A 13,608-nucleotide genomic window follows, 5' to 3' on the forward strand; every position below is an offset into this window, starting at 1 on the left:
GTTGGGATACTTGCATTGTAAATCTACATTGGCATTCTAATGCTATAATTAGAGAGAGTTACCTAAGACATACATGGAATGAAATAGATCCCAAGCTTACCTCTTTACATGAAAATCACCTCCATGCAAAGAAAAGGTTGGTCTTCTCTGGTATGTACTTCAATTTTGCCATCTTGCTATAGTGATTGTTCCCAAAAGAAGTAGACAGACTAGTAGAGTATTGACCAAACAGGTATTTGTGTCAGAGAACCATGGGATATTCTTTTAAATAACATGTGCCTCCTGATAGATTCTTAGGTGATAACTTGATGGCCTTACAGGTTTGAAACCAGAGTTGGAACTGTGCCCACTGAATTGACAAGGTATTGTTTCTCCTGACTGATTTAAGAGAATGGAGCCAGAAGTATGTGAGCCTTAGTGTTGCTGCGGTGCTAAGCTTGGAAGATCTCCATTTTTTTTCTCTAACATCGTACCTGATGGTATATCCTAGTGTCTTACATCTAAATGTTAGAGGTGCAGGTTTAAATGTGGAGCACACTTGCAGAGATTTTTAGATTCTTTGGATATGAAGCACTGAATTGGACCAAGGACACATAGAAAGTGACTGAAATAGAGGTAATTTATTAAGAAAATGAAAAAGCACTCCCAGATATGACAGTGAGCTAGGAAGCTGGAAAGTGGCCCCACCAGAGGGTTTATGACCCTTCATGGGCCGTTGACTCATTACTTAGTGTTTGTTTCTCTAGGGGATCTTGCAGCTTCTTTGTCATGAGCTCTCTACCTACCGTGCGTAGCCATGTCGGGAGAGTTTCCAGTTTTCCTCTGAGAACTTTCATGTGTTAATCTCGATACCTCTTTCTCCACCCTTATTCTACTGCCACATAAATGATTTTACTATACAACAAATGCTGTCCAAGGGTCCAATGTATACACTTTTATATATCTCTCATAATAATAATGAAGAAAGCCGTGTCATTGCTTCATTGCAAAGAGGAATTGAGTACCTAGACAAATAAAGGGGTGTTTTTTAAGTCACATTGGGGGTGGGGGTGCTACGAAGAGTTGAATACTAGCCACCGTTTCTGCAAATTGCTTTTAGCCACCTACTTTCCTGATACAATGACTCGTCCTCTTCTTCCTTCTCCTCCTTCTGTTTCTGTATGCCATTCATTTAAAAATATCTTTGATAAAAGAATAGTGCCATTAAAATAAGTTTGGGGTCAACCAAATTGTCTAAACCCTGCCATATTAGAAGGATGCCCTACAACATGGTAACTTAGTGTATGTACAGTCCCCAAATCAACAGAGACCTCCTGGAACTGAAAATATTTATCTTCAGTTGAAATTGGACAAGCCTCCCTGTCTTTACATATATTCTATTCTCATTTTCTCAAAGCTCAGAATTCTGCTACAATAGTAAAAGTATTCATGTTTTAAAATAGTCTTTGCAAGTGTCCTGCTTTTGAGTTGCTGTGATAAACACCATGATGAAAAAAAATTCTTGGGCTTGCAGGTTACAGTCCATCACTGAGGGAAACCAGAGCATGAGCTAGAGGCAGGAACTTGGAGGCAGGAACTAAAAGAGATACCATGTGGGAACACATATTACTGGCTTACTTCTTTCTTGTGCAGATACCTTTCTTATGTAGCCCAGGGTCACCTGCCCAGGAATGGCATTTCTCACAATGGGCTGTGTTCCCCTGTGTCAATCAGAAATGAAGTCCTCAATTATTCCCACAGGCCAATCTAATAAAAAGAATTCCACACTTGAGCTTCCCTTTTCCCAAATGTGTCAAGTTGATTCTCTGTCACAAACTGCAACCTTAGTATTTGATGGTGCATTTGATGGGGTATGTCTTACTAAACCACAAGCTGCTTTTTACATTTTTATTGGTGGGACAATGCTCAAATAAACAGCTCTTAGACACAGATGACCAATGCTGATGTCAGCTTTCTCCTGGACAAAAATGTGATAGCTAAAAGGGACTACAAAGTCAAGTCCATATGATAGATTAAAAAATAGACACATAGAAATGATTTGATTGGTGCCTTTATTATATACCTAGTGGTTGTGCATACAGAAAGTGTCTGATACATAGTTACAGAATAAATAAATGACTTATGCATTTGATGGATCATGAGTTCATAACTGACTACTGCCTCCATGTATCATATTAAAGTATATACTAAGTATACACCCATACTCATCAGAATCTCATTTTCGTCTTGTTACAGACAAATGATACTTTGTCATGACAGCTTTAAGCCTGGCTGCTTCCCCAGCCCAGTGGAACTCCCCCTTCCCCATTCATTTCTGTAGGTTTCTCATTGATTATTCACACATGTTCCTAATACATCTCCACTACAGATTGATTCTTCATGGCTGTTTGTTCTTTTAGTTAGAGTGAGGTCCCTTCAGTGCATTGGTAGCCTCATTGATTACCTCCTTAAATATCTGCTTATGTAATCTTTCAGAAAACCAGTTCTACTGTATTTGTACAGTGTAAAGAGCATATTAATCTCTATAAACACTGTTTAAGTAAGCTAATGAATTCATCATACTTTCTTCAGAGTCAAGAATGAATTGAGGTAACGATCATTTCCTTGGAGTCCCAAAAGTCTTGTTCCCAAGCGCATGATGTGAAACAGCAACTCTCCAGGGTCTATTCCATCTTCTGAAGCTGACACTTTATACTCTGAACAGCAACTCACCATTTTCTCCAAGTCTTTAGCTGCTACCATTCTGTCTGCTTCTATGAATCTGCCAGTTTTAGATGCTTCCTTTGAGTACGATTGTTCTAGTTGGGGTTTCTATTGCTGTAAAGAGACACCAAGACCATGACAGCTCCTATAAAGGAAAACATTTTATTGGGTCTGGCTTACAGTTCAGGGGTTTAGTCCATTCTCTTCATGGAAGGAAGTATGATGGCATACATGCAGACTTGGTGCTGGAGAAGGAGCTGAGTGTTCTTCATCTAGATTGGATAGCAGGAAGAGAGACTGACACTGGACCTGGCTTGAGCATTTGAAACCTCAAAGCCTGGAGGAAGTGACAGACTTTCTCCAACAAAGCCATACTTCTTGATAGTGCCTCTCCCTATGAGCCTATGGAGGTCATTTTTATTCAAACCATCACAACAGTCATACAGCTTTGCTGTTATGCCCCTGGTTTATTTCATTTACGGTAATGTCTTCCAGATTTATCTATATTAAATATGGTATATTCCCTTTTTTTTAATGCTGAGTATACTCCATTATATATGATATTTTCCTTCATCTATTGATCCACCAATGGGTATTGAAGTTGTTGAAGTATCTTGGGTTTTGTGAACAAAACTGCAATGAATAAAGCTTGACATCTCTCTGAAATCTCAGTCTCAACAAATGATAAATGCTCAAAAGAGGGATTGCCAGAGCATATGGTTCTTCTACCAACATACTGTTTTCCACACAGGATACCTCAATTTTTTCCCTTTACAATGGGGTGTAATGGTCTGCTTCCTCCTCGTTTTTACCAGCTCCTGTCATTTATTTTTTTATTTTTAATGATGAGTAGCATCATAGGTATGAAATTATATGACAGTGTGAGCTTAACTTTCATTTCTACAATGATTACCAAGCACATACTTCTTCTCTATAATCACGCTTTATGCTACTTCTCCCGAGGACCAAAAAAATCTATTCATCCCAGATGGAACATCAACAGTTGACAAAAAAAAAAGTCTTACTAGAGTCTAGCTTAGTGAACTAAAGAGTTTACAGGGATTGTTTGTAAGGGCATGGTGAGGTATCACATCTTTAAAAAAAATACCACCCAGACACAGGGGGTACTCATGAGAGCTGCAGCCCTGGTGTTCCCAGCACAGTCTGTGAGCATACGCACTGAAGAGACTCTGCCTTTTCTGGCCTCATTCACTGCTTTTGTAATCTCAGAGAGGTGTTCAGAATCTTGCAAAATTTATGTGGAACTCCTGAACCTCAAGAATCTTCTTCCATCCAACAGAAGGAAGTATTTCATTTCAGAGTAAGGAGTTATCTATGATCTTTGGTCCTTCTGGTCCTGTAAAGCCCTACTTTCCATTGTCAATAAAGGAATATAAGTTTAATTTTCTTTCAATGATATAGTGTATCTGTCCTCCAATTGCAGTTGAAGTTTACTGTACATGTAACAACATCTGCTTAGAATGAACTTAATTGATGTTGATTCATCCCAAATTCTGCTTCCCTTACATACGCTGTGAATCATTATGCTAGGCTGAGAAAATGAGACCCCACCCCTAGAAGGGTGCAGCAAAGAACCAGCATCATGAATATGGTTGTAAATAAGAAGAGCAGGGGCATCATAGCCACAGCAAGTGAAGCTTTGTATAGCTGTCTCAGGCCTCAAGTCCTGTATCAGCACCTGTGCTGAAGCTCCTGAATCTAAGAGGTTCTCACAGGACAGCTTTCTCCCAAAGAGGAGCCAGGGTGTACACAGAATGATAACATCCTCAGAAGGACAGAGCATCTTGTCCTGCATTCCTTCCAGAAACTGCTTGTCTTGCCACTCATCTTTGTCAGCCACACAGGGTACTTTGCAGCTAGGAAAGTACTTAGCACTACTCAGTGCTAAGTAGGCCTCCAGCCTGGCTGGGTGGGGTCCCTCTTACCCCACTGTGCAGCTGCGAGATCTGAGCATCTGCAGCCCTGCCCTTTCCCAAGGGGCCTGGCAGCTGCTGCTGGTTACTCCTTGGCTTGGAGCAAAGACCAGGCCTGGGCATAGCCATACCTTCCTGCAGCCCTAGAGACTAGAGACTGCCTGGCTGTACGGAGGAAGGAGCATGGGGAGCCAGGGTGAGATGCCCTGATCCAGACTTATTTTGGTATTCCTTGTGGTTTTTCAGAGAACAGCAACATAAGTTTGCCCAAATCCCTTGGGTTAGGAACAGGAAAACAAAACAAAGCAAAACAAAACTAACAAAATTGTCACTCCTTGTTCCCTTGGTTGCAAACTCTTAAGAGAAAGTGGGAAAGAGGAGCTCTTGGGATAAAGAAAAGATAGCCTTCTCTCTCAAATGCTTCCCAGAACTACCTCAGAAGTGCGGATATAGGATGTAGGATGTGTGCCTTTGATGTGGACAAGGGGATGGTTCCTACTTTGTCTGGTACAAGCTAAGAACTGTTGTTTAGATCAGGCACAGCTGCTGTGCTACTTGGCTTTCTATTGCTATAACAAATTACCTGATATAATCAACTTATGAAGGAAAAGGGCTTATTTTGGTCCAATTTTATGGTCCATGATTAATTGGGTCCATTGCTTTGGGCCTATGTCAAGACAACACATCATGGTATAAGCATCCATGTGGTAGAGCAAAACAGCCCTCACAGCCAGGAAGTAAGGCAGAGATAGAATTCCACAATCCCCTTCAAGAGCATGTCTCCAGTCATCTAAGGAAGTTTCTATAGGCTCCACCTTTTGCAGGTTCCTCTCAGTTGACACATCCTCAGCACCAAGACTTTACCAAGCTCTTGAAAGACATTTAAAACATAGCCATAGCATCTGGGTTCTCTCCCTGGTTCTGACTATTAATTTATATTCTGTGACCGTTGCCATCTTTAGGGATTCCAGAAACAAATTATAAAGTAGAATATTCTATATTTCCCATTTTCATTGCACAAAGAAGTCATGGGGTTTTTCATTCCTTAAAAACTAATGTAGAATGACATCAGTTTTTGACCCAAGATGTGCATGTCTCTTGTTCCTATTCACCAGGCTCTTTAATGCTTCATAAGAAACCCACTTTACTAGTGTTTTACTATAAAGAACAATGATCAATAGGAAGAGAGAAAAGAAAAAAAATGAGTAATTGGATTCTACAATATCTTAGAGTAGGCTATTTAATTTGTTCTTTGAAATTCTAATGATCTTTTAAACATAGAGCAGAAAGAAACAAGGAAGGAAGGAAGAAAGAAGGGAGAGGGAGGAAGGGGAAGTTAGAAGTAAGGCTGTGAAAAGGAAAATTTTGAATAGGCTGTGTTACAATAATCAGTATTTAGCTCAACTGAAACGCAAGATCTCATTGATACCTCTCTTTAATAAATATTTTAGAATAGGAAATATAAAGAGACAAAACAACATGTACTAATGTCAACACACCCAACTTAAAAACTGTCCATGTTTTGTCTGTTTCTAAAGGCACAGGCTAAGAATAGTAATACTAATTCACCTAGCCATCCCTGTGAACCTGCTCCCTTGAACCTTGGCCATAGCTGGCATCTTGTCTGGTGGGGAAGTACTGCCATGGCTTCCAGATCTGGAACTCCAGTCTTTGTAATAGTAATCACATAATTTTTGTTTCACATTTTTTTTAAATTTTTTATTAATTACACTTTTATTTTTATTAATTACACTTACCAAAGCTGAGTCAAGACCAGGTAAATCAATTGAATAGTCCTATATCCCCTAAGGAAATAGAAGTGGTCATCGAAAGTCTCCCATCTGAAAAAAAGCCCAGGGCCAGATGGTTTTTAGTGCAGAATTCTACCAGACCTTCAAAGAAGAGCTAACTCCAATTCTCTTCAAACTATTCCACAAAATAGAAACAGATGGAACATTACCAAACTCATTCTATGAAGCCACAGTCACCTTGGTACCTAAACCTCACAAAGACCCAACAAAGAAAGAGAATTTCAGGCCAATCTCCCTTATGAACATTGATACAAAAATACTCAACAAAATACTTGCAAACCGAATACAAGATCACATCAAAGATATCATCCACTATGACCAAGTAGGCTTCATCCCAGGTGTGCAGGGATAGCTCAATATACGGAAATCCATCCATGTGATCCACCATATTAACAAACTGAAAGAAAAAAAAAAAACATGATAATCTCTTTAGATGCTGAAAAAGCATTTGACAAAATCCAACATCCATTCATGTTTAAAGTCTTGGAGTGATCGGGGATACAAGGCACATATCTAAACATAGTAAAGGCGATATACAGCAAGCCTATAGCCAACATCAAACTGAACGGAGAGAAACTTAAAGCAATCTTACTGAAATCAGGGACAAGGCAAGGCTGCCCACTCTCTCCATATCTCTTCAACATAGTTCTGGAAGTCCTTGCTAGAGCAATAAGATAATTGAAGGAGATCAAGGAAATGCAAATCAGAAAGGAAGAAGTATTCACATAATTTATAATATTTTATTATTTTTAAAAACCCCATTATTCTCCCACCAGTGATGTGTGCATCGTTTGGCTACTATGTCTTCACTGCACACCATGAGCTTTTCTGGCTTTCTTTAATCTGCAGTTCTACTATTCTGTATTGACACATCCTATTTCATCTTTCCATTCCCACACAGGCATTATTTTAAGGCCTGATTCACAAACATCATTGTACATATATGCTCGTGTTCATATTTGAGAATCTCTTTATGTCATTTGTTTAGGAGTTGGGATGTTATAGGCACTTTCGGTTTTGTTAGATGACCACAGAATTCCCCCAAAGCACATATAGAAGAGTTTATTTAAGCTTGTGGTTCCAGAGGGTTTGAGTGACAGGAGCAGCAGGCAGGGAAGCTAGAGCAAGAAACATAGAAGACCATACTGCCTCAACCTCCCCAAACAGAGCTACCAACCAACAGGGGACCAAGTATTCAAATACATGAGCCTATGGGAGACATTTTCATTCAAAACACCAAAGCACTCTCTGACCAGTTTAGAATGAATGCCAGCTGACATCAGTGAAATACACCGCAGGTAGCAGATAGAACAGCTAACTGGAGTAGCTACCTTTGAAGGAAAGTTGTCAACTATTACCGGGATTATAAACCTGTGGAACCTGTGACTCCCATTTTAATCTGCCTCACAAGGCAGAACTGTTGGTGACATTACAATAAAAGAAGCTGTGAATTAACATGGTACTGATGAAACGCGTGATGGCAGGAAAAGAAGTGAAGTATGAGTTATATTTCTTGATCATAATTTTACATTGTTTTACAGACAACAGTGTATGAATGTATTTTCCACATTGCCCTTAGACACATATTACATAGATATCAAACATTAAGCTCACGACATTAAGAAATATAGAATGTAACATATTTTATATAGATCCAAATCAATTATCCTTAAAAGCGATGGTGATCATCATGAAGATTATAGCTATAGTGATGATGGTAAGAATTTTCACTAATAAACTCAGATCACAGGGGACACTGCTTCCAGTCTTAAAATGAACATCTGCTCTAACCTCTCGACTATGTGCAGACTGTCTGCCGCACATAGTTGTATGACAAGGCCCTGTCCTATGTGGCTATAAAAAGATAATGATGTGGGCAGAGGTCTGTTCTAAGTTCTCCCTTCCTTATCGCATAGAAGATGAGAGTTTTTATCTTAATAGGATACAGTTTTATTTTCACCTACTACACAGCAGTGGCCCCTTACCCCTACACTCTCCCAGTTCAACTTTCAGGAATAACTACTCTGTTTTCTAGAAATCTTGAGAGGTCTTGAGTTTGAATGGACATTTTGGGACTTAGGATGGCAGGGTGGCTCTTGAATTCAGCTTGACTTCTTGTTCTTTGAACAGTATCCCCATTTCCACCCTCCAAATACCTCCTATAACACTGGTTTTATTAGCTTGTTTCACAACCTTTGATTTTTGGGTGTGCCTGTCTTTTGCTTTCCTTCCAGGCACTGGAAATTCACTGCAACAATGGTAACAACAGCAGCAAGCCATTTGGGCGCGGAATGCACAGAAATGAAACACAGAGAGCTTTGTGGTTTGTCTGGTGCCCATGGGGTTATCAGAGGCTGGCACTTAAGTGAGGACTTGAGGGTTGTGGTTATCATTAAATTCTCTCATTTATCAAATGGATGGTCTCTTCAGAACTATAAAGAAAGAGCCTCAAGTTCCTTAGATAGTTTGCTAACAAATGGACGGCTAGTGACTAGTGAAATTGAGACTTAAAGCCAGCCTTTTCTGATTCTCGGGCCATGTATGTTCTTTTCTACTTCCTTTGCCCATCTTTGTAGGCTTGCTAATTTCTAAGAACTCACCTCCAGGGAGTAGACTTTCTTTTCTAGAATTTTTTCATACATTTTGGTGATTGAAAAATAACCTGTTTGTCAGGTGGGGGCAGTTTTCCTACACTTATAACACCAAGAAAAAAATACAATAAGTAAATAAAGAAATAAACAGAGAGGATTTTGCTTGAAAATTTCTTAAATGTTTCCTGTCCCATCATCTTTCATGGTGCATGCATGGTGGTGGTGATGGTGGTGAGTGTTTATTCTCACTGAAAGCAGGAACACCTTGGAATGCATGCTGAGTTAGCTCGCATTCCTCTTGTACTGATTCATTGATCAATTATTACACAGTTTCTAAATTCCATCAAGCTCTCTGATGTCCTCATGTGAAGAAAGTTCTGGTGATAACAAGTATACACATTTCTTGTTTCTTGAGTGTTTAATTTAACAAATATGAATCTCCCTGACCTAAAGAGAAGATTCAGCTTTAGAGTCTAATCAGCCAAAAACCTGGCAGGGCAGCAGCCTGTGAGATGCCAGCCAACATCATCCATTAAGATGTGTTCACTGCCATTGGCACACACAGTGGGGACAAACACCTTGTCCTTCAGCCAGGCATTATGCTGAGCCTTCACTAAGCACCAGTATCTCTACCCCAACATAAAAGTGTTCTTACGCAGTGTAAATGAGGCTTTTAAATGTAAGATCATCCATTCAACTCCATAGACTCAGTGAATGAGCATGCAAGTAGTAGAGCCTCAGTTCCTAGCCACTTTACTTTGTCTGCTATGCTATTAGGGAATGTGGATACAGATGAGGGATGTATTGTGGAGGGTAGAAGCTACAACCATGTCAGGTTCATCCCCAGGCCTGTTGGCTTCTAAATTCAAGCTACCCCAGAGTGAAAGAGTTTGCACCTGCTGTTGTTTTCTGCCTGGAACCATAAACTAGTGGGAACTCACACACAGAGCTTACCACAGTCAGAATATTCTTTCTTTCTTTCTTTCTTTCTTTCTTTCTTTCTTTCTTTCTTTCTTTCTTTCTTTCTTTCTTTCTTTCTTTCTTTCTTTTTCTTTTATTCTAGTTCAAGATCTCAAATATGGGGCAGTCTCTCCAGATGACTGTCCAGGCAGCTCTCACCTAATTCAGTATGGGACATACTGTCTATCTGCTTCCTGCTGTCCTGGGAATGTGATTCTTTCCTCAGAGAATCTGCTCTCTGTGTAACTGAGCAGTTATCAATGTGGGTATAGGGTCAGCTTTTCTCTTTGCTGATTGGAGTACACTAAAGGAGAAGATGTTAATATGTTTGCTTTCATCCTATATCTTTAATTGACTATGAACAATTGTAAATTTTCAGTAACTTCTTGTTTTATGGATAATTCAATAAAAAAATTTCAAATCCAAAATAATCCGTCTGTAAGGTCTAAATATAATTCTAATTTATAACATTGTGGTGAAAATAAAACTAAGTAACCTGAACTTTAAGAAAAATATTGCTGCTAAGTATGTGAATTACTTCTCCTTTCAGCACAAGTCACCAGAGAAATAAAGTTGTACCCACTTACCTGGGTTCTTTTTCCTCTGTCAGATCACACAGCATGTGGTGATGGCACATACACCTAGTTCAAGTTTGTCTTCAGGTTGTTGTATATCGATTAGTTCTTTGACTCATGATTACAAAATGCTAAATTCCAGGAAGTCCTCTGATTCCATCGTTCCCCAAAAGGCTCTTGAGATAAGAGATATAGTCCTGGCTTTGTGCATTTGGGATGTTACAAGTTTCGGCTTGCAAGTGCACGGACCTAAGCGCATGGTATCTGAGCCCCTTAATGGTTGGGTTGGCAACAGGTGACACTCTCAGCCATGCCTAACTAATTAATATGCTCCATGGACATTGCTATTATTATGATGTTCCCTTCTTAGAACTGTCGGGAGAGCGGAGCTCGCACGCCTGAGTCATCTGCGTGGCCTCCGCTATGTTCCACCACCGTTTGTCTTACTGTCCCTGTGGCAACACTGATCTTTCCCCCATTTTCACCAGGCTGGAAATGGGCTGACAGGCCCAGCCATTGGGAAACTACCCTGGGATCACCAGACGAGGGTAATTCTGAGCTTTGAAATTTGTTGCCTCCAATATCCCACTTACTATAAGTGGGTGTCATCACCAAAGCTAGTAAATTTTCCTGCCCCACACCGCAGACACCTTGGTGGTTTGTTTTAGGGCTGCTTTTCTGTTTAAAGCAGGAAGAAAAGTTGTATAAGAACATCTTGTCCACCAGCTTCTGAATTTGTGGAAGAATTTGTATTTACACATGGTCCTAACTAGGCAGAGATGCAACCATGTGGCAAGGCCTAGTCCCTACTGATCCTCTCTAGTGTCTCCCCTGCTACATTTATTCCCCCACCATTCCTACACCCATAATGACCATTGTTCAATTGTACGCTGTCCTTTGTTCTAACCTGGAGGGCCAAGAGGTGTCTTTATCAGCTTTTAAATCTGCCTTCCAAATTTGTTGCCTCAATGCAAGACCATCTTAGGTAAGAAAGTTTAACCTAAAAAGGTTGGTGTGTAATATGAGCTAGTCTGGCGGTGTTATGAGTCAAGTAATTTAGACAAATATTTGTTTATCCTGGTGTATTTAAATAGGTAAGTCTGAAGTAGGGGACTAGAAGAAAAACAGAACTTTTAAAATATATTATCTCATATGTAATCACTGCCTTTCTCTGTGTGTGTAACTCTTTCCAGCCTCACTGTTAAAAAAAAAAAATGGAAATAGCTTTCATGATGTTTGAATCCCCCATCCAAAGGGAATATGTTTCTAAAGCAACAGTCCTTGATAGGTAAACTCTGATTACCACTCCGTTCTTGCATAGGGTTTCTAAGGCAGGGTAGAGAGGAGGGAAAACTGTGAAGGTCTTACTAGCTGTAGTTTTCATCATGCCATGCTTGATAATCCACAGGACTGATATTGCTCTCCTGACTGGATGTTTCTGAAATAGTACCACTATCAGGTAGATCAGATAGTTGACTGAAGCTTTGGCACCAAAGAGACTCAACAAATACATTTCATCACACTGCCCCTGTGCTAACAACGGCTCTATGTGGATAACCTCATGGGAATGGAAGTTGAGAAAGAGCTATTTCAAGGCTGCCAATACCTTAATCTCTGCTCTGTTCAAAATGCCAACGTGCTGGTTTTCATGCCCACAGTAGTAAAACAAATCTGTGGGATTTTCAATCCCCAGCATGGGAAGGTGGAGAGAAAAGTGAACAAGGAGGATCTCATGTGAAGTGTCTACAGTCACAATAGAAGGAAGGAACGTGGGGAGTAGAGCACCTTTAAAAAAGAATGAGGAAACAAGACATCAAAGAGGTAGAAATATAGGAAATTATCTGACTAAAGGAGGGGAAAAAAAGGCTTATTTTATTTGCAATCCCAACACTCGGTTCTTTGTTAAGGAAAACCAGAGAAGTGCGCCGCAGACTCAAAGGCTCCTGAGTTATCAGGGAGCTGTTTCCTGGGAATGTGTTCACCCACTCAATATAGCTGAATAAAGGGAGAAAGAATAGGGGAAAAAAAACGATCTGTAAAAACAGACCAGCACGCCAGACTTTGTCACAACAAAAATGACATCGATGTAATGGAAGCCTCAGAAGGTGGTATGTAGGCTCTGGGTACGATGGGAGGGCTTCTAGGAGGGACCCCAACTCTTCTAAAAGCCAAGAGATTTCCTGATTCCCACAGGCTCTGTGCACAGCCTAACCTGCTATGCCCCAGCTGTACCAAGGGTGGCAGCTTCCTGGCAGACTCTCTCCCCAGTTCAGATTGTGGAGCCCAGGCCTCAAGGTCAGATAGGAGCTGGACCACAGCCACAAGGACACTGGGACTGAGACTTTCTTATCTTTTCCCCTGCCTCCAGAGTAGCAAGGGGAAGGGCTCCATGTAACTAGTCTCCCGTTATCTGCTGGGTGTCTGTCTGAGACCCTGAGATCCTCCTGTCCCTTCCACCCTGTCCTTCTAACCAGTGCATGGATCTAGGGAGAATAAAACTCTTAAGTGCTTCTCAAACATGGGGAAAGAGGCCCCTGGCCCCCTTTCTCTGTTAGTCATTACAGAATGATGGTTCTCCACAGACGATTTAAACAGTGTGGTAGCTTCGCTATGACTATATAGAGTGATTCCAAACCTATTGAACTATTTTTTTAATTGTGATTTATTTGTGTTCCTTAATTGAAACAAAATGGTACAGCATTCTACAATAATGGTACCAAGTCCTTCAGCCCGTAATTATGTGCAATGCTACTTTTTTTTTCTTTGTCTTTTATGGGGTCTGGCTATTTAAGTCCCTCCTAACTACTTGTATGTCTGGGTGTGACATTCCAGATTGGATACAACAGAGAGAGCCCTGCAATGCTCATTTCCAAATCCAATCCTCGCAGCCTTGTTATCTTTGTCAGAACAACCTAGTAACTGCTTCCTCAATGTTTTAATTTAGATTTCTGAGATACAAGAGGAATTTAGATGTTATCCCCCACCCCCACCCCACCTTAAATGTGTGGCAGCCTTGCTGTTTCTAGGACAGGGC

The 13,608-nt window shown here is 40.4% G+C and overlaps 1 long non-coding RNA gene across 1 annotated transcript; it reads right to left on the reverse strand.

Annotated features, from left to right (window-relative positions):
- Positions 1-2,032: 2,032 nt before the first annotated feature.
- Positions 2,033-10,628, reverse strand: LOC129674071 (uncharacterized). Its single transcript, XR_008719768.1, has 3 exons — positions 10,587-10,628; positions 6,395-6,845; positions 2,033-2,848 (listed from the first exon to the last, which is right to left on the reverse strand). It is a non-coding gene; the product is annotated as an uncharacterized LOC129674071 (long non-coding RNA).
- Between the last annotated feature and the right edge of the window lie 2,980 nt (positions 10,629-13,608).

Source organism: Psammomys obesus, unplaced genomic scaffold (assembly GCF_907164565.1).
Source record: "Psammomys obesus unplaced genomic scaffold, mPsaObe1.curated_primary_1811, whole genome shotgun sequence".
Taxonomy (NCBI): domain Eukaryota; kingdom Metazoa; phylum Chordata; class Mammalia; order Rodentia; family Muridae; genus Psammomys; species Psammomys obesus.